A 21363-nucleotide genomic window follows, 5' to 3' on the forward strand; every position below is an offset into this window, starting at 1 on the left:
CCTCAGCGAGCTCTGTTAAAAGCCATAGAACAGAGGTTATTTGAATTGATGTTATAAATCTCATTTTATCTGAGGTAGGACTAGACTGCACACAGTCTGCATACATGCTGTTCCATATCCGTGTGTTTCTTCTCTGTTGTCAAACAGCTGTTCTCACTGTGTACTCACAAGCCTGCCAGATGTTACAAATCCAGGGAAAGCATGGACTCACAATCTCCCTCCTCAGGGCTTAGTCATGACCAGCTTAAGGCCTGCTGTATGGTCTAACACTTAACCTGGATTTTCTAGTAACTCATCAACTATGCTGACAAAGCACAAGGTTAAGAACTCGTTGCCAGCACAGCTGATGTTTGGGATATGATCTGATGCCCTAGCTCTCAAGTGAAGTGGCCTCGAGAGTACATGTGTAATAATTACTGGCGCATGTATGATCATTAATGTCGTTAGGGTAGATGCTTTAGCAAAGTGTTGGGCAGAGACTCTTTGCATTATTCTCAGAGACTAATTTTCTTAATTAAATGTAGCACTTAGTATTTTTCAGCATACGCATTCACTTTTCTTCATGTTATGTTAGAAACAGGGATTACAAGAGATAATAACTTAGAAAGTTTATTTTCTGTTTTAAGTATGTTTAACCCCTTTCCCCAGCTACTCCGCTACTGGAAAACTCTTAAAGTACTTAATTGGTTTCCAGATTATCTACAGCAATGTGGAGAAATGCCAGTCTGGGAGATATTGAGGACAGTCAGTTCATGTGTTTTAAGTGCTATAATATCCAATCTTAGTTATTCTGTGCTCCAGTTTAGTGTGAATTCGTGGCTGCAGGAATGATTAGCAGACTTAAGAGAAGAATTAGCTCAGCGGCAGTCAGCATGACTCCAGCAAAGAAATAAGTCAAAGGAATAATTAAAGATCCATTAATTTTACGGTAATCACTAGGTTGGGTCTGTTAAGGCAGTGTTTTTCATGAATGATATGAGATCAATTCATACAGTGCTATATAGCAATGTTATAATGACACAGAAAATCTTAGCTGAGACACCGTGTATCTGGTTTAAGCTGATCTCATAGTGCACATTCTTCAGAGTCTGATATTTACTGTATTAAAACCTCATTCCCTTTGATAAGTTAGTTTCCCTGTCAATGATGCTAAACGCTTTTCCAGGAGCCAGAGTTAGCCCCTTGAAACTGGGGAGGCCCTCACAGGATTGAGTAAAATAGCAATTGTTGTTGGGTCATTGCCATGCTCACATCCTTGATGGTGTGCTTTAATTAAGACAACTAGGGAGCACACTCACTTCAGGAACACAGGAAGCATCAGCATTTCTCATGTGGAAAACAAACTTGAAAGCTTTCAGGAAATATTACTAGTAGTATGGGTCAGGCCAGACAATGTTCACAGACCTTCATTTTGAAACCTCTGCCACACATTGCAGACTCTCACAGCCTCATACAGCATCTGGTATTTTCAGAGCCTTAACTTCCAGTCATCTTATTATGGCAAAATTGTGTAAGTCCATTTTAGTCTCTTTGGTCAAAGGAAAAAGTTTGAAAATGCAATCCATTAGGTCTCAAAAGCAAATAAGAACCCAGTTTTATGTATTTATTTAAATCCCATGACTGTTAAGCAAATCTCATGATCTGTGGGACTGTGACATACTGATTTCATGCATCCTTGATTAGGAGGGTGAAAATACAAAGTTTTCCATGATCCTGGATATGTGTAGTAAAGAAAACCCAATACTCTCTTCTGGGTGCGTGGGGAAAATGTCTACAGTTAAGTAAGCGTTAAGCAGAAATGTTTGAGCAGTTTCTAAAGGAACCAGCTGTGGAAACGAGCCAAGTAGACAAATCCAAGCAGTACTGTGCTGTTTTGAAGGTCAGTTAGTATTTCCATACAGCACTGGACTGTGCCATGCAGAGGTACCAGTTCATCTGGAACTTATTTGAGTATGCCCCATCCCTGGCAGTGTTCAAGTCCAGGCTGGATTGCAACCTCATCTAGTCAAAAGTGTCCCTGCCTTTGGCAGGGGGATTGGAACTAGATGATCTTTAAGGACTTTTCTTTCTTTCTTTGATAGTTTATTATTGTATTTTAAAAGGCAGAAGCATGGTTTAACTTAACCTAGATTCTCATCCAATCATATATGTATAGATTTAGATGGAGGAAATGCTCCCTATCCACAGAATAATAGATTACTTCTTTAAATTACTTGTCTTAAAAAGATCCTGATTTGGCTTTGCTGAGCATAAAATATTAGATTTACTGTTTATTTTTGGTGGATTGCTGCCAGTTTTCTTCTCCCTGAATGTCTTTAGATTGTTTAAAACATTAAAAAATGTTCACAACATGCATCTACTTACAAGAAATCTGTGTTGGCTTCTCAGCAGAGATGTAAAAGTTTGTTGTTGGGAAATGAACTTTGATGTTACGGGGTTTTTCTTTCCTTATTGGCATTATGGCTTTTTTTGTTATTTTTAAGCCCACAAATGTGGCAAATTATTTTGTGCTAATGCTGCTTATTCAATCTTAATAAAGTGAGAAAAAGAAATCCAGTGAGAAAGCTTTAGGTGTCTCTTCAGGTTATAGTATGTTGTTTCATTCTGCTTGTCAGTAATGTTTGAAACCCCTCATCCTTGCGAAATCTTTTCATTTATACTTTCAGAAGAAATGGTGATAGGCCTGATTTTGGTCACCTCCATGGGTACAAATAGAAAGTAACTGTGGCAATGATATTACTTCGGACTTGCATCATTGTAACTTGAACTAAATATGGCCTTTAAGACTATTCATCAACACAAAATACAAGCTACTATAGGCTCTGGAGTTGTAAGTGTATTTTCATAAATAAAAGACTAAAAAGTCAGATTTTTGGGACTAGGTCAGTGTAGTGTATCTGGTGACACTGAAGCACTTGCAATGTTTATTTGCTTTTTAATGAAAGGGATACTCAGTGTTATTTCTGCAAATCCCCTGCACAAAGCAGTGCATTCCCATGATGAATTGAATGCTTAGCATGAAATGCTGAGTTTACTGAAGGACTCCTAGGTGACCCACACAGGGCCTTTTTTCTAGTCCGAGAGCACTGTCTTTACAGGAAAGAGAGAAACTATAACAACATACAATGCCTGAGCAGTGAATTCTGAGGATTCTTCAGCTGTCATAAATCAAAAATTGTCATTTATTGCTAAACAACAAAACAGCTCTTGACTGGAGAACATGTTATAACAAAGATCTTGACTGATCCTTTGACTGTAAGGTGGTTGGTTAGAAGCTGCATTTTCACGCTAAACACTTTCTCTAACACCAGGGACTGTACTGACCTGACCTCCGCTGCCCCTATAGTTAGGTTTTGGGGGTTTTTTTCTTACAATGAATTAAGTTGGGTTTGGGGTTTTTTTATCCTGAAAGAGTCCTTATTAATGTACAGTTCCCCAGCTTGCTGGGATGGAGATGAGAGAACATGGTTTGAAGGCATTCAGTAACAGAAATGTCAGTGGAAAAGAAGAAATTGGAGAATTTAGTGCCCACAGAGCTGTAGGCAGGAGTAAAGAATGAAAGTTTCCCACTTTGAATGCATTTAGTCTCTGACACAACATGAGACAAGCCAAAACATAAGCACACTATCGTCTAACTGACTTGTGACTGCTTACAATGAATGAATGTGCTGCGGATTGAAATATCACATTAATGTGCTACAAAATAAGGAATGAGTTTCATCAGCTTTATTTAATCTATTTCTTTCTGTATCTGAAGTACTGTACTATACCTTTTGCTTGGAAATACATACGGAAGTGGGAGAAGTTGTAACGTGTACTTTTTATGGATATTAATAAATTCATTTTTTTTTTCTCTCTTTGTCCCAAAAATAAGCGGAAGGTAGGCTGGGTTCTGCCTTTGGAGTTAGAAAGATCTAGGAAATGTAAGTGTAGGAAGTCAACTGGCTACTTGAATGAAACATGTGGAAACTTAACATATAAATGAAAAAGAAAGGGGGGCAAGAAAACTGCATCAGTAATATTTACAGAAGTTTGGGTCCATTTCTGGAATAAGGGCACTTTATGAACTACTAGGTTTTCAGTCAGTGAAGCAAACCTTGATTTTTAAGTCTCTTTACTATCATCCTTCTATACATGAAATTCCCATTACTTATAGGAAAAGATTATGGGATCATCTTACTGAGGAACATGCTTTATGAATTATGTTTCCTGACCTATCATTCTGTTAATAATGAAATACGGTGATAACTTAAATGCTTCTTTTGCTCAACAACATCTTATTTTGATGAGGAGCATAGAGGATGGATTTTTTTTAGTCTGTGTTGCATACACATCTGTCTTGAAACTCTGGGTTTTTACATTTTGCACTGTCTCTTGGTTTTTTTCATCCCTGTCTAACACTTTTTTCCTCTGTCCTGTTCAAATACTTCTAGATGTTTGACTGGATCAGCCACAACAAAGAATTGTTCCTGCAGAGTCACACAGAGATTGGTGTGAGCTATCAACATGCGCTTGACCTACAGACACAGCACAATCACTTTGCTATGAATTCCATGGTGAGTTGAGGGCATGCTATGAACAGCGGGTCTGTGTGCGTGAGTTAGGAAAGGGCTGGCACGTGTGGCCACCTCCAATTCAGAGAGCCCTGTGGACCTGTGAAAGGTGAAGTGAGAAGGGTCAGGCTGGGCTATGGCAGCAGCCCTCTTTCTGCAAAAATGTTGTTTCATCCACCCAGACACTGATATATGATTATTTCCTTGACTTAACAGTAGGGCAGTCCTGTGGCGTTTGTTTACACTTTGGAGAGTATTTTTAAAAGTTTTTGACATTTCTTTGACTGGGAATGAATGAGACCTGTAAGTGGTACCTTAATAATTCATTCTTCTCCCCCCCACACCCTGCTAAGGTACTTTTCAAAATCTTGAAAAAGAGACACTAATCAAGTTGTCAATTGTGGCCACAGTGGGATTTTGGCTTTCTCAGTAGTTAACCGGTCAGTCTTTCTGAATGCAACTCATTTACCTTAGTTTTTTTGGAGAAAAAACAAAAAAGCATCATTACACATTTTTAGGTCTTTTGCTCACTTTCTTATTTTTCTGGTTATAAAGTATTTTTTTTTTTTTTTTGGAAACTGCTCTGCTTTCAGCACAGAAATGAGGACAGAATGTATTGTTGTTTTGATTATTTCACTGGGTTAGAAAAATGCATGCATACCCCTGCTGCGACTGCACAGTGCAGAGATGACCCCTCTCTGAATGCTCTCTGTCAACTACACAAAAGCTTGCCCTGAGTAAACCAACTCCTACAGGTGTACCTTGTCATGCTGTGCATGGTCAGACTAAAGTTGCACTGGGGCTGAGACCTCAAAGGTGGTGGTTGATGTTTAAGTTGGTGGTGTAAGTCACTAGAGCCTCACCATACTTGCTGCCAAAGGGCAAGGTACTTGAGAGCAGAGCTCTGAAATGTAAAAAAGAAGTCCTGAGTACCTGAGGTCGTTAAAGACTGCACACTGCTTTCATAAGATTACAGGTGTTAACCCTGGTAGTCTGGCCCGATTCCAGACCAAGTAATTAATTTCTCTGACCTAAATTCCACACACCATTTCTGCCTACCTAGTTATTCCTCACTTAGGCACTGTGGCTCACTAGGGCATTGCTCAACAGTGGAAGATGAGAAATGTTTGTAATGTCTATTAATGTATTCATTGTGATAATAGTTGAAAGGAGCACTGAAAAACAGGCTGTAGGCACCTGAATCTTTAAGCTTGCCATCACAATGCCATCCAGCAAAATACAGCATAGCCTTTGTATAACATTGCTGCTCAGAGGATATTACCAAATAAGCATGTCCTGGAGGTTAGTGCATTAAAAGTCATTAGGCTTATGAAAGATGCAAAGTTGGTCATAATTCTTCAGAAAACACTATTAGAAAAGCCAAAGTAGAGGACCTCCCTTTATCTTTTTTCTGATGCTGTCTGGTATTATTTTCTTAAAATAACTGGGAACTAAACTTGGAGAGAGTTGTTGTTAATAGAAAATTAAAGAGTGACAGGGAGGGTCTAACTACTGGAGGAAAAATTCTTTTCCTCCATTATTCTTCCCTCTGTCCCCACATGAAGTTTTTTGGGGCGATTGGAGGAATGCAAGGAAGTGGGACATTTGCAAAGATCTTGGAAGAAGTTCTTGGGACAAAGACCTCTTGGTGGCTGCGCTGTAGCTCGTAGCTGTGCCATCTCACCATCTCAGTGGTGTCAAACTCCTGTCTAATAGAGCTGCCCAGCAGAGAGTCCTTTTCTGTTGAGGAGAAAGTGCAAAAGATGATGAGCCTCTCTTTTTGTGCTGTCTCCAGTATAACCCACGCATATAGAAGCCCATAGGGTCAGCATGAATCAATTTGCAAAGAAGATTGTCTCTTCCACCTCTTTAGCATAGAGGATCTATGTGGAAGGGCATTAATTCTGGCACCTTCAGCTTTCAACCTGTAAATACAGTGAGAGATGGTACTCAGTTCTACTCAAAGAGAGTTGTACATCTGCATGTCATTTTTCATAGCTTACTTTTCATTTGGCTTTGGTTGAATTTTAGACCTAGAATCCCCTCTGATGATGGGGTGATGTCCTCCTTTTTTTTTGGATCAACATCGATTCATGCAGCAAGCGGACAAAGTTAATTCAACTTGGATTTCTATTTTAAACAATTCTGGTGTTATGCTCTCTCAGTAGGAGCTTACTAAGAAAGTTCTTCAACAGATTTCAGTTGTCAAAGGTTATGTAAGGAATTGTGTTATTATTATTGGCAACACGGCAAAGTCAGGCTAAAAAAGACTGGCTTTTGGGGTTTGGTTTGTTTTGTTAATGCATTAAAATCAGTATTGAGAGAAGTTACAGAGAAGGACAATGTAGCTGAGGATGGCTGCATGTTTTACAGGGAAAACCCTTACACACTTCAGGGGAAATTGGTTCAGATCATGCACCTCTAAGGTGTTTTGCTTTGCTTTTTTTTTTTTTTTAAATTTTTTTTACCTTTAAGCCTGGCATAACTAATAATAGTTAAAATATTTCCTTCAGTTCCTCTAGAAAATACACTCTTCCAATGTTTATTGGGTCATGCCTTTTGTCACATGCCCTTTCTATACATCTCTATAGGCATGCTGTGACCAAAGCTCTTTCTTGGAAAAACAATTTGTTACTCTGTTTTTTACAATAATAATTCTTTCTTTTAAATGAACAGTGTGGGATGTGGAGAAATCATGTCTTTGAGGTGGTAAACTGTAGTGGGGTATTTTTCTTTCAGATAAAGACCACAGGGGTTTGGAGATTTTTTTTTTTCCTGTGATTCAAGGCACTGCTTGTTTTCATTTCAGTTTCAAAATAAATTATGTTAGTCTTTATCACAGCTGTACAATGTTTATACTGAAACAATAATACTTCGCACAAAGACAAATCTTCAGCTCCAATGCTTCAAGTAATCTCAATCTAGTAAATTCACTAGAGGAAAAAGCCTGTTTCAATATGACACAAAGCTTACTGGTTGTAGCTCTGCTCTTGGGTACTTGGTATCTGTGCCATTTGGTCTGACTGAAATTATTTGTATTTTCTTTCCTGGAATTTTTTATGCCTGGATCCATTAATGTCCTTAAAGAATGATTTATTACTTTCTGTGGGGTGTGTGTAAAAATGGCAGTGTTCAGTGGTGGCATTGCTGCCTATCCTACTGTTCAGGAGCTAGCTGTCTGACACTAGATGGAGGTGCATGTTGTCCTGAGAAAGTCATACTATATTTCAAACACATTACAATTACCATGTAAAGGCTAATGATGTCTGTTGAAAATTCCCAACATTTATCTTAAATGAACAGTATTTTTCTGAATGTAGGCTGAGTTAAAATGCCACCCAATATTATTCTGCAACAGGCTACATATAATTGGTCTTGTTATAAAAACTTAAAGGTCTTAAAGACATCTCATGAGTTTATTTTGTCACTGAAACCTTCTGCTTTGAATTTATGTGTTAGGTTCATTTCACAGATGGTTTCTAAACTCACAGTAACACAGTGCAAGCTGGTTATTTTTTATTTTATTTCAAAGAACAACTCTTCAACAATCAAATTTCACCTTCAATTAATCTGCAAACCCCTTCTTTTGCAGCCCACCTTCACTGCTTGCCATCACAGTATCTCAACTAGTTCTCTAAGAAATGAGATGAATACAGCCAAATTCCTTGTAGATTTAATGCTTCTCACTGCTCGTTTTTCTTTTGTGAGTGTAAGGTATTCTTTTTATGCATACATTAGAAGAAAGTATTTTTCCAGCTAGAGTTGGAGGGTTTAATTAAGAGGGAAGGTCTCACAGCATGCCCTCTAGATGATCAAGACTGAATTAGTGTATTTCCCTGTGGGAAATCATTCTGCAATTGAAACTCCACAACTGTCAGTGCATATTGCTGAGACTGAGGGCTGTTACCCTACCAAGTGTTGGGCACCTTAGCAGTGACCACTTACACTAGAAAGAACACCTATGTTATAGACATTGATGATCAGATTCAAGGCCTTGTTTAGGTGAGAGAGGTGGACAAAGAGGGTTATGAGCACTTGCAAGGTATTACACAAGGCTTACGTAAACTGTACAAGAAATTCTTGTGTATCATGATGCTGATGTACATGTAGGAAATTTTTCCTTTTTTTCCTAGTCAAATGATTTTTAGGAGGCAAAAATCCCTGTTTTCGGCTCAAGTTTCAAAGTTGAAATAAAGTCAATGAAAAATTACCTCTAACATGAAAAGTGATTTTGGAAAGTCTGCTAATACATGTAAATGAAAGGTTTATCAATGATAAAGGATATATATTAGCCAAAACTTGGGGGTATCCTAGTGTCACAACAACAGAATGTCAACTGAAATGCTTTTAACCTTAATCCTAGACATTAATATATTGTTCTCTCATTGTTTGACCTATTGTAGTTTTATACAGCCATAGATCATTTCTCTCTGGGGATGCCTCTCAGTTTTGAGAAAAAAAAGATGAGGCCTTAGGTTATAGTTAAAGTGAGACTTTCTGTGAACCTGCTCATCTTTTCCATGTGACTCAACGTAAAAAGAGAGTCTCTGTCTTCTTTGCAGCCACCCTTTAAATATTGGAACATGGCGACAAGGTGTCCCCTGAGCCGCCTTTTCTCAAGGCTAAACAAACCCAGCTCTCAGTCTTTCCTCATCCAGCAGGCTTCTCTTTGATCATTTTTACATCTCTTCTCTGGACCCCCTCCAGCCTGTCTACTTCTTTTTGGTATAGTGGGAATTAAAACTGAACACAGTTTTCCAGGTGTGGCCTGACAAGCACCAAGTGGGACAATGACTTCTTTATTTCTATTGGAGATGCCCTTGTTGATGCGACCCAGGGACACTGGACAGTCTTATGTGTTGAAGCCCTACTTCATTGTCTCTGCTTCACTGAGGTGGGACAGATAAAGCACAAGTATAGAGTGCATATATTGGAAGTTGGAATGTCCATTGCACCACCTGATGGAGCTATACAGAAGAGCACATCACATGTGATACTGAACTTGAATTTATTCCTCAGAAGGCAACAGGGGAAGCTCAGGAATCTCTGTTTCCTGAGCCAGTTCCACTTGAGGCACTAAGAATGGATGTGTGAGCAGGTAACTCCCAGACTGATCCTTGCTTTCTGCTGGAAAAGCTGTGGAGTTAGTGGGTTGGCTGCAGTGGGTTGGTACTCTTCCATGAGAAATTCTCATTTACAAAAGTGAAATTTCATCCATAAAACTCTCATCTCTGTATAAGAATATAACAGATATAACAACATACAAATCTCCTTAACTTAAAAAACAGACTCCAAGAAGATCTGCTGCATTTCAACTATTCTTACCTTTACCTTTCTACTAGTTAATACATCTATAGCTCTGAGAAACTAAGGAATTCACAGTTGTTTTCCTCCGTGCTCATTGTGTTGCAATAGCTGAGACAATTCTGCAGGGGAAAAAAATAAATAAAAGCGAGATGAAAGCAACAAATTTCCACATGAACTCAAAATTTCTCAAGCAACTTTTCCTTCAAACATAGCAAAGTTTCAGGTGTTCGTTTGGTGCAGCTCATCCAGGCTTTAACAGCTGTAGTGATGCTGCTACACTGCTTTCAGGTCAGAAGAACAGACCTGAAATGTTGCACATGATCTTGGCTGAGTCTCAGTCATGAAGAGTTTCTGGGAGAAAGGCTTAAATATTTAGTCTAAGTTCTAGTTTCTAACCTAGAGGGACAGAGACTGCGGCTGGTGGTCAAAATTCCAAACTTTAAGCTCCAGAACAATTTTGGTCAGTTTCTCTAATTGTACTGAAAAGAAGAAATTCTTTACAATTAATCTGACAATTCTGAGCCAAATCCATTTTTAAGAAAACGCTATGTAATGGTGGAGGAGGAAACAAATGCAAAACTGGAGGCTGGGTATTGCTTTAGACCTGTGTTATTTATGTGACAGCTGTAGCAGTCATGGTTCTACCAGGGAGAGCAGAGTGGCTCTAAGGGCTGTGACACCATCTTGGTTTCCTTTAGCATCTACAGATATGATGAGTGTAGTCTATAATTTTCCCACACGCTTTGCCCAACATACTTAGTTTGGACCTGTGCCTGCCTTGGCAGTTCTCTGTTGTGTTTCATGTTTGGATTGGCAGATACTTTTCCACATTGTGCTCTCATTCACTATGACGAGATCCTGCTCCAACAAACATTTCCACCTCTTATTTATTATTTGCCCATGAGTAATATTGTTAAAATCATCAGGGCTATGTCTGTCCTTGTTCATCAGCATCTGACCGATTCTACTTTCTGAAATTCCTAAAGCCCTTTTGAAATACTTTGGTTAGTCAAGAAAGTGGTGAGTAAACATTAATAAAACATCTCAAGTTCTGGAATGCTCTTTTCTTCTGGTGAGGAGGAAAGAGAAAGGAGAAGTGTTTACATCAAATGATGTTCCAGAAATCTGCAAGACAGCCATCATCTGTCTTTGATGGTGCATCTTTGTAAGACATTGTCATGATGGCTATTTATTTTTAGGTTTATGTTCCAATGTGCAATGGCGATGTTGTAATACAATTACATTGCTGTCCACAGTTCAGTTTGAAGAGAAAACCCTATCTTTCCACTTCTTCAAGGCTGAATGAAAGCCATCGTGGAAAATTCTTATGAAAGAACTTTTTAGTAGACTTTTCGAATCTTTCTAAATTCAGAATGTAGTTAAATGATATCTCTGCTGGAGAACAGCTTAAAATAACCTGCAGAAAAGGTAACATTTTAACTGAAGAATATAATTTAATAGACATTTCTATGGAAACTCTTTTATTTCTATAGAATATCCTTATGAGCCCTTTTAAATTCTATAAGACTGTTCCATTTGTTAGCACTGCGTGTCTATAAGGGATTGTCAGGTTCTCAAAGGACAGAAAGCAAACATTTCAATTACAAATATGTGGATATAGCATCCAGAAATATGAAGTAATGCAAGAGAAATATCCAGAATAAGATAAAAGCAACGAGTAGACCCTAACAGGTGAGTAAATAGCTAAAGTATGATAAATTAGTTCTACATAAATAAATTAAAGGAGAGAGGGGAAGATAACAGTGGTAGATAATGGCATAGATGTGCAAAAAGATTCCCCAGGGATGTGTTATGCCTGCTATTCACGCATATTTAAGCAGGTAGTAGATTGCTGTTGCTGAACTGCTTTACTCCAGCTGATGGTGTTTGGAATGTGTAATGAAGGCAGAGGGTGGTCACAATTCTTCCTTCTCTTTATTTATGTGTGCTTTTTAATTTTCAGAATGCCTATGTCAACATCAATCGAATCATGTCTGTTGCATCAAGGCTTTCCGAGGCAGGCCATTATGCTTCCCAGCAAATCAAACAAATATCTAGCCAGCTGGATCAAGAGTGGAAGAGTTTTGCTGCAGCTCTGGATGAGCGCAGCACCATCTTAGCCATGTCTGCTGTCTTTCACCAGAAAGCTGAACAGGTGAGCTGCTTTTGTGAGTGACAAAACCAAATAGTAATGCTCCCCCTTCCCTCCCAAAAATTGTCATATGTTCTCTGAGTGGGTAAGAAAATATGTTTATGCCATAACGATAAGAAAGAATGACTGACTGAAGTGCACTAGTGCAGTAATATGCTGCTTTATTTCTATTGCCTAGTATTTCATCAATGCTGTGAATAAATTCAGGATTATTGTGGTCAGAAAAATAGTATGCATCTGCACTCATGTGTATGTGGTGTGTGCACAGGAATATTCACACATATGACATAGACCCGTACAAGCAGACAATTTCTAGGAGTCAAAGCACATTATTGTTAATGAAACTTACAGAATTCATTCCACCACCTACTCTTGCAGTGCTCTTCACAGGCCCAAACTTTGTTAGACCTCACAAAGTAAAGATTTCAGAGATGGCTAAGAACATCCAAGAAAATTTTCCATGTCCCTGAACTCTGGTTTCTATCTTTAACAACTACCAGAATTGTTCCATAATTTCATAGCTACAAAAGATTTAAAATATATCAATGAATAGAACTTCTGCATTTTTTACACCTAATGCTGATGGTTCAACTTTGATCATATGTTGATTACATTCATTTTCCAGAGACAAACGCTGCTTTGGACTGTCTTCAGTATTGTCGTATCTTGTTTTTCCAAGTAGTTAATATCAAAGCTACTAGGTGGATGTGCTTGATGTTTATAAAATGACCCATACTTCAAGTGACTGAAGAATTAGTTATAACTAATAAGCCAGAAACTGTGCCTCACAAACCAGAATAGATGTATGGAAAAGTTTAGCTGAAAGAGTAAAGATTTTCATTATTGTTTGTTTCTGACTGTAGAATTGTAATGGATTTTTCCTTATTTTGTGTTTCCTCCTGACAACAGGCCATAGCACAGAGCAATCACTCACCCTACTGGGCACTTACTCATGTAAGCACACTCAGTGGCTCTGATGGGACTGATACACTAAGATGATGCCCAGTACAAGAACTTTCACCTGAGTATGATGGGCACTGTAGTGTTTAGGTATTGTCTTAATGTTAGTAATCGTCAGTCATCATATGTTCATAAAGAAAAATCAAAAAAAGAACTTATATCCAGTCTGTAGTCACAATCAGAATGTTTAATATTTATTGATGAATTAATTCTTGTTTGTTTGGTGTTTGGGTTTTGGGTTATTTTTTGCCTTTTTTTTAATGAGCAATTCCCTATTTTTTCTGAAGTGTCAGTCTTGTTTGCAATATATGAGGAGTTGCTGAGGTATTGTACAGCATGAGAGACAATGAAAGAAAAAGCTGTATTGAATTGACCATGAAGCTAGAAATTAATATTTTTTTCCTCCTGCCTTCTGAACACTGTCAAAATGGGTATTTTGCCTCAGCCATAACTTCAAAAAAAAGTTACGCTAATGTCACTTTCAGGTTTGGGTCTTTTTTCTTCAGAATTGTATGGATGGGTCTGAAAAACCCAGTCCTGCCTTGGCACCTCTTCATACGGAACTTAAGAAATTTGTACTGTCTGACAGAAGACAGTCTTAAATTACTAACACACGGGAGAATTTGCTAATTCTGAATAGCAATTGCTCCTCACTTGCAATAAGAGGAAATTCAGTGGAAGATAAATGCTGATGTGAAGCCTGTAAACTTTGCTGGGGGAAAAAAAAAAAAAAATAGATGTGGAGTCAGTGTGTCCAGTAGCCAGGACTAAAATTTCAGCTTTGATTTAGTAACTCTGGTAGATAAACCAGTGACTTGAATGCCAATAATTTAGTCATTTGACCTCCGTATAGCATAAAGTGATGTATTTGGGATTAGGTCTGTAACATAGTCTGTTGCCTATCAAGCATTCATTCTAAATGTAATTCGTTATTTGGCATCACCCAGGGTTTTTTAAACTCATTCAGGGCTTCATTATTTTATTATAAATAAGGCTTAAATCTCTGAAGCAAAGTTGTAGATAAACTCACTATTTCCTCTGTAACAGATCAAATCTTTTTTCACTCCCTTTGTTCTGTCAGTAAAGGTAATCTTGATGTGGATCCAACCGTATTTCCCCCAGTGAACCCCTGCTTCTCTCATACGGATCAGATACACAGATTTTCTTTCCTTCTTCAGAGTGATAAGCTGCTAGAGTCTCTTTGTTCATTCCTTCCTATTGATTGAAGCTCTCTGTGATGCCAACAGGAAGCAAGTCTATTAGGACCGTAATCTGTCAGCCTTTGGCATGCCCCAGACTGCAAGGAAGTTGTTGGCTTGGGTCAGAGATTTATGAAAAGCTCTATGATCTCTATAATACGCAAGCTGAGCAGGAAGCAACTTGTTTTTCAAGGTCTCTTCCTAAAGACCCCACACAGAAAACTGCACAGAATACAATTTGTCTGGCTTGGAAGGATAAAAGGCTGAGTCAACCCTGCTGATAATTGAACCTCACATCTGTCTTCATGTGCCTCAGAATCACGTTGCTTTCCTGGCTTTCATTACAGATACATGTGGCATGTTGAATGGGATTCAGCTGAATGAGTTCCTGGATAAAAGCTTTTTTTCCCTTTTTTTTCTTTTTTTTTTTTTTTTGTATGTGTGCACGTGTGTGTCTTCCTATAATTTTTTAAACACAATTTGTATATACTAACCATCATCAAGAAAAGAAAGAAAGGACAAATCTTGCCAATTTAGCTTCCAGCCAGGCTTCCTTCAGCACATGTGTTTGATCAAAAGCAAGTAAGCTAAACCCCAAACGACGACTATGTCCAGATCAAGGTGCAACTCTGGATATTCAATGGAGGTGCTTTCCAAATATCCCTCAGTTCCACCTGCTACAAATCTATTGGTTGGTTGGTTGGGTGGGTTTTTTTTCCTTCTTTTTTTTCTTTACTCCCTTGCCCCCATGCTCACATGGAGATATTCCAGTGCAAAAGACAGTCTGCTTCTGTATCTTTAGGTATGTCTGAGGCTATTCAAAGTTCCAAGAGAATGCAGGAGATAATGCCTTATCTCACTGTGATTTCAAGAGAACTGTGCTTATTTACTCCAGATGAGATTCCAGCCCACTAACTGCCAGATGAGGAAAGCAGACATACCAGGTGTCTTCTCTTTCTTGGATGTAATCTCTGAAAGTGTGCTAAAGTGTTCATAAGATGCTCACTCTACAGATCCTGTCAGAACGAACAAATTAATGTCTTCAAGCAGCCAAGAGATGTCAACCAATTAATCTGGGTCAGGGTTTACTCTCAAAAGTGCAAGAGCAGAAATACTATTTGAAGTAGTAGGTGATAGGTGCACACACTAGACATTTATGCTGATTCTCTGAAAAATGACCCCTGACCATTTGCTTCATATTACCCTACTCTTCAACCAGGAAGACTACTATTCTCATCTCTCATCTCTGCCTGGATTTCTCTAAGCACATCCTGAACTCTCCTATTTGAGGAAAGGAAATGGAAAAGTGGGTGGGGAGTGGGGGAGCAGGGAGAGAGAAGAGAAAGAATTTGAGGAAAGGGAGGAAAGGAAAAGCCAGTTGATATCTAGAAGATGTGGGGATAAGACCACGATAATTTCTGCTTTAGATAGGGAAATTCCAGAAACAACAACAGGAAACATACAGGTGGCCTCATACAAAAATTCAGGGCACAAAAGATATTATAGGTCACTGAGGGAAGTGGTTTCATGGCCTTCTTCCCGTCTTTCCCCACAGGCATTCTGGAGCACGAAAGTTTGGTTTTAATTTGTCGGTGGACTACTCTGCTTATCCTGCAGCTTTCACGCAGAGTCCTAGCAAGCAGTAAGCAAAGACTGCAAAAAATGTGGAGAAATGCGGGCTATAAAATGTCTGAGCTGTGTTTTGGAGTTACCATGTGATACATCATAGCAGTCCCTGAATAAAGTTACTAAGAAGTGCTCTTGAGAATACGTTATTACCTGACCTAATACAGAACTTGCAACTTAGGTGAATAGGTTGTGACTCAGGAGTAAGCATAGGTTGTTTCTTTAAAGTTACTTTTGGATTGAATCAGAGGCACAAAGGTACCTATGGGACTTTTTTATATTTTAGGGGAAATTTTTCTTAATCTTTCCTGAAGTCTTGAAAAAGCATGGGCAATTATTGGAGCCTGTAATCTCAAATCATATTTAAGCAACTTTTACTTTCCCAATAGGAGCTATTCTAGTCTATGGGCTAACTAGAAATTTAGGCAATCTAAATGGTATTGAGTACCCAGTGGACAGTAACAGCTTCTGTTTCGACCTAACAGTTAGCAATTTATGATTTTAAATGCACCTCTTTCAACTCAGTCAAATAGTGATTTTGTGATATGAAAATGTTTCTACCATGAATAGTTACATTTAATATTTTTTTGTGTTTGCCACAATGTGTGACAAACAATAAAAGTTAACATACATAGAATTATAGGATAATTTAGGTTAGAAGGGACCTTAAAGATCAACCCCTCTGCCACACACAGGGACACCTCCCACTATACCAGGTTGCTCAAAGCCCCATCCAGCCTGGCTTTGAACACTGCCAGGGGTAGGGCAGGCAAAACATCTTGCAGTAACATGTTCCAGTGCCTCACCATCCTTATATCTAATCTACCCTCTTTCAGTTTAAAGCCATGCCCCCTTGTCCTGTCACTACATGCCCTTGTAAAAAGTCCCTCCAGCTTTCTTGTAGGCCCCTTTAGGTAATGGAAGGCTGCACTAAGGTCTCCCTGGAGCCTTCTCATCTCCAGGCTGAATAGCCCCAACTTTCTTAGCCTGTCTTCGTGGGAGAGGTGCTCCAGCCCCTTTATCATCCTCGTGGCCTTTCTCTGGACTTGCTCCAACAGCTCCATGTCCTTCTTATGTTGGGGCCCCCAGAGCTGAACGCAGTACTGCAGGTGGGATCTCACAAGAGTGGAGTAGGAGGAGAGAATCACCTCCCCTCGACTGCTGGTCATGCTTCTTTTGATGCAGCCCAGGATATGGTTGGATTTCTGAGGCATGTAGCAGCTTTTTTCAAAATGCCCAAATCAATAGTCCTATTGTATAAACTAAGACTTTGCAAAAATCCCATATAGTCTCCCTGTGTGAATCTATACACACACCACAGACCACTATACACTGTCTTAGAGTATTAAAGTAAAACACTGAGAGGTTGCTTTTCTTAAAACCTTTTAAAACAGATGATGTCAACTGCTCCTGCCAGTGGCAGAAGTGAAATTACCAATGTAATTATTGGTGTGACGTTGTCTATATACTATAGATGCACAAAAGAAAGGTAGATGTGAGACAACAAGGTGGAAATGTGGTTATGTGTATAGGGTCTTTCTGAGACTTCTCTCACCTACTGTGCAAATCACAGTCTGGGGATATGACAATGTATAAGTAAGAAGACTGTAAGAGCTTGTACTGAAATTAGTAGAATTCTGGAGTTTTGATAAGAGCAGTAACAGTGTGATTCCAGCAGCAGGAGCAGTGGTCTATAATGTGTAAAGGTCTTTTGTTCACTCTTTTGACCAAGAGCTTCATGTAACAGTCCCAGAAGGGATTGATCTCAGCTCTGTGCTCTTAAAATTGCATAGTAAACGATGTGAATTCCACTACCTTGGCACGAAATATGATGACTTCAGCTTTATGCAAGGTATTTGCAGATTTCATCTGAAGACATTCAACAGATCAGGAGTCAAACCAGCACAAGAGACTTGCTATCCTTGCCTCTAGTCTTCTAGAAAGCAGTTTTCACTGTTAGATCTGTACTTTGTAGATGTGAAAGTTTAGGAATTCATCTTTGTCACTGAATCTCTGTACACTAAAAAGTGTTTACAATGCAAACACTTTATATGCTTGATTACACAGCAGCGTAAGTGAATAGCTTTACACTGCTAATAAAAAAGGATGCTGATGCCAGAGCTGAATTGAAATTCTTTGCTTTGAATCTCACAGGCCCTTATGCTGTGAGTGCTTTACTAACAAGCCACAGGTGAACACTTCAGGAGTGGATAAAGCTGTGATCCTGGGGGTGGGTTTGTGGCATTTTATGTTCACCCTACAGGGCACTGCATCTGTTGTATAATTAGTTGTTCTTTTTTATAAATAGCCACAAAGTACAGCAGACTGGTTTAATAGAAGTATGGAGGAAGAGAAAATATTAATGAGAAGTAATGAGGTGGCATTAGGCAGTTAGTATGGACAAAATATGAACATATGAGCTGTGTCATTGAACTAAGCCCTGCTTAAAAGAAAAGCAGGATGGGAATGTTAGAGACTAAATTCCTCTTTTCTTTTACAGAAAAAGCAGCACCCAAGAGAGCTCCCCTAATTTGTTCTGCCAAAGTGCATCAGCACTGCCCTGGAGGCCTTTAAGAGTGGAAAAATATTTTTTTCCATTCCCCTTCTCCCCAGAGCCATTCAGTTTCTGACTGTCTGTTAAGGCTTCCAACCAAGGTGCTAACCATATCAGTTGCAATGGCAATGAATTTTTTTGCCCTGTTCATGGATGTCTGCCCACCAGGAACTGGACTGAGACCAGCAGCTCATTTGGCATTGGCTGCTTAGCAGCCATCAGATGGTAATGGTATCTGATCACTGCTGACCTGGGCCAGAATCGAATGTGTGACCGAGGGCTTTAAAGCTTTGGTATCCTATTAGCAATCCCACTGAGCTGGCCCTGGGTTGGAAACCGCTCAAATACAGACTGTCTGCCTTTCACTGAAATGAATGTCAGCATTGATTTTAATGGGAGTTTTCTTTTGCTCTTATTAGTAGTGTTAAGGACAGGTAAGCAACTGAAAGAAGATTGACAGGTGAAGACAATGCCAAATACAGCTGTAACTGTGTCTTCTGTGTTTCATGCTGATGGGGTTTTTTTTAACATATTTCAGCCTCCCTTTTAGGAATACAATGTTGTAGCCTCCTTCTGTGGTATGCAAAGATTCCTAGAATGGGTATTTTCTGAGCCTGGTTGAAGGAGCATTTGTTTTTAATCCAGAAGAAACAGAAAACATTCCTTTGGATCTAAGTGTTCTTCAGGTACATCAGGTACTGAGGAATACACTGTTCCAGGGTACCCAAAACCACTCTTTTATAACTTGTTTTCTTTAGCCCGTGTGGCAGTCATAAGTGGTACTCTATAAACAAACTTTTCTAATGTTGTTGAGATGTTGTTCACTGTTGCTCATTGTTCCTGGAATTTTTCCAGTTCCTTTCAGGTGTGGATGCCTGGTGCAAAATGTGCAGTGAAGGAGGCCTCCCCTCAGAAATGCAAGACCTAGAGCTGGCCATCCATCATCATCAGACCCTGTATGAACAAGTAACACAGGCCTACACAGAGGTATGTGCTTCCCAGAGAATAATGTGAGTATCTGTTAAGTGATAACAGATATTTAACTGCATTTTGGAGCTTAGCTTTTCGAAATGGGATAGGTTCTGCTTTCCATTTCAGCAATTTTTTCAAAGGAGTCATATCTAATCCCAGGCTGTAGGAGGAGACTCCCAGCAATGTGCTTTTAAGGGCATGATGGGACAAATCTAAGGGACAAATCACATACAGAATTGAAATCTAGAGCTAGTGTTGGCACCCCTAAGAAGAGCAGCTTCACTGTCTTTGCTGAACAGGGTATCTCTTCAGGCCACCAGTAGGTTTAGCCCTTTTGCTTTTCTTTTGTGAATGAGTCCTGGCTCTAATACAGGTATGATAATAGGAACAGAAAGTGCCAAAAGCTTTTTCCTTCAATATACAAAACCACAGGGATGTCAGGTCCTCATTACAATAAATGCTGAAAAAATCCCTGTGCTGTAGAATCATTAGGTTGGAAAAGATCATTGAGTCCAACCATTAACCTAACACTACCAAGTCCACAACTAAACCATGTCCCTAAGCAACATCAGCTACATTTGTATATACTGTTGTCAAATATCTCAGGCTTAAATAAGGTATGTTGGTTTTGTTTTTCTTTAAAAGAGGGTGCCAAGGATGCTAAGACTAAACTATATTTTGATTGCATTTAAAAATAATTTCCAAAAACTAAGTGAATTATGATTAAATAAAATAAAATAAATTGTGTATCAATCTTAGTTTTTGAGAAATGAAAATTCTTTTAAAACTCATAAACAAAAGCAGCTTTTAACATACATATTGCTTTTGCTGATGCTTCCTCAAAAAGCTATAACTTATCACAAACACAGCTGTTTAAAACATTTTTATATTATTTTACCAATAAGTACATTTTTAAACAGTATGTATAAATGCCAGAAAGGTTACAGTCTGTTATTTTGGAAAGGTTCATTCCTTTTCCCACAGCTACATGGTGAGCTGAGAGGCCTTAGGAGTCCTGCCTCCTATCCACATGCCTGTTTCTTCAATCTAGATAATGCCCCTTGCCTGTAGAAAATAATGTTCCTTCCTTCAGAGGTCTCTATGGTGGGATGAAAATTGTAGCTTTTTTTTCCTTTCTTGTCCTGCTGGGTCTTTGAAAATCTGTTTCTATTTCTATAATTCTAAGAAATTTGCAATAAATGGCTAACCATTTCATATGGATATTTAATAGGATATTAATTAACATTCACTAGGATATATGAGCCTATTCAGTCACAGAGCATAACAAAGCAGTTCAGATTCACTGCAGGAACCTGAGAAAAGATGCCCAAAGAATCTTAGGGAGACTCTCTTTTTCCGCCTTGCCATGGTTGTAGCCGTAATTATTTGCCTTCTTTCCTTTATTGCACTTGAGTGAAGCTTAGAAATAGTGGAGGCAGAGACCACAGGCCTGATATACAATCCACAGCTAAGCAATCCTTTCCTGCACCAAGCCAAGCTGCTGGCAGAACAGGCATTCTTCCTTCTGAGAATCCAGTGGTACTCTTGCTTTTACCTTGAGTGGACCAGCGCTGAAGGGAGGAGTTGCATATGAGATGTATACCTTTAGCAGATTTCCCTCTTGCAAGAAGAGTTCCTCTAGATGATTCTATCCAGAGTTTATGTTGCTCCACCCGTGTTTATAGTGGATTAACAGGAGGAGACAAACTTCGGACACCCTTACTGAGAACTGTACTGATTTGGTAAAGATAAGGAGAAAGGAAGAGAAAGGTTTTCTCCAGTCAGGCTTGAGCCTGGTTGATGGTAAGAGCATCCTGTTCACTGCAACATGATTAAATGCACTTTACCGTCTATTCCTAGAGGCATGATATATTTGCTCTAAAGACCGTTTCTTTTCCCTAGTGCGAATTGTAGCTGTTACACATATAGCACCATTAGTCTAGTCACTTGCAAAGGCTTTGGAGGTCTTCCTGACCCAGTATATAGCATATCTGCAGATTTTAACTTATTTCCTGAATAGATATATACAGTATCCATGGA

General features: G+C 39.0%; 1 pseudogene across 1 annotated transcript in view; it reads left to right on the forward strand.

Moving 5' to 3' along the window:
• Positions 1-21363, forward strand: part of LOC104402111 — a 154802-nt pseudogene that overhangs the window by 60648 nt on the left and 72791 nt on the right. Inside the window, exons 5-7 of the transcript XR_719893.1 lie at positions 4434-4556; positions 11824-12015; positions 19207-19338. The product of XR_719893.1 is annotated as a kalirin-like (transcript). The remainder of the gene's footprint in view (positions 1-4433; positions 4557-11823; positions 12016-19206; positions 19339-21363) is intronic.

Source organism: Nestor notabilis, unplaced genomic scaffold (genome assembly GCF_000696875.1).
Source record: "Nestor notabilis isolate BGI_N333 unplaced genomic scaffold, ASM69687v1 scaffold8372, whole genome shotgun sequence".
In the NCBI taxonomy this organism is placed as follows: domain Eukaryota; kingdom Metazoa; phylum Chordata; class Aves; order Psittaciformes; family Psittacidae; genus Nestor; species Nestor notabilis.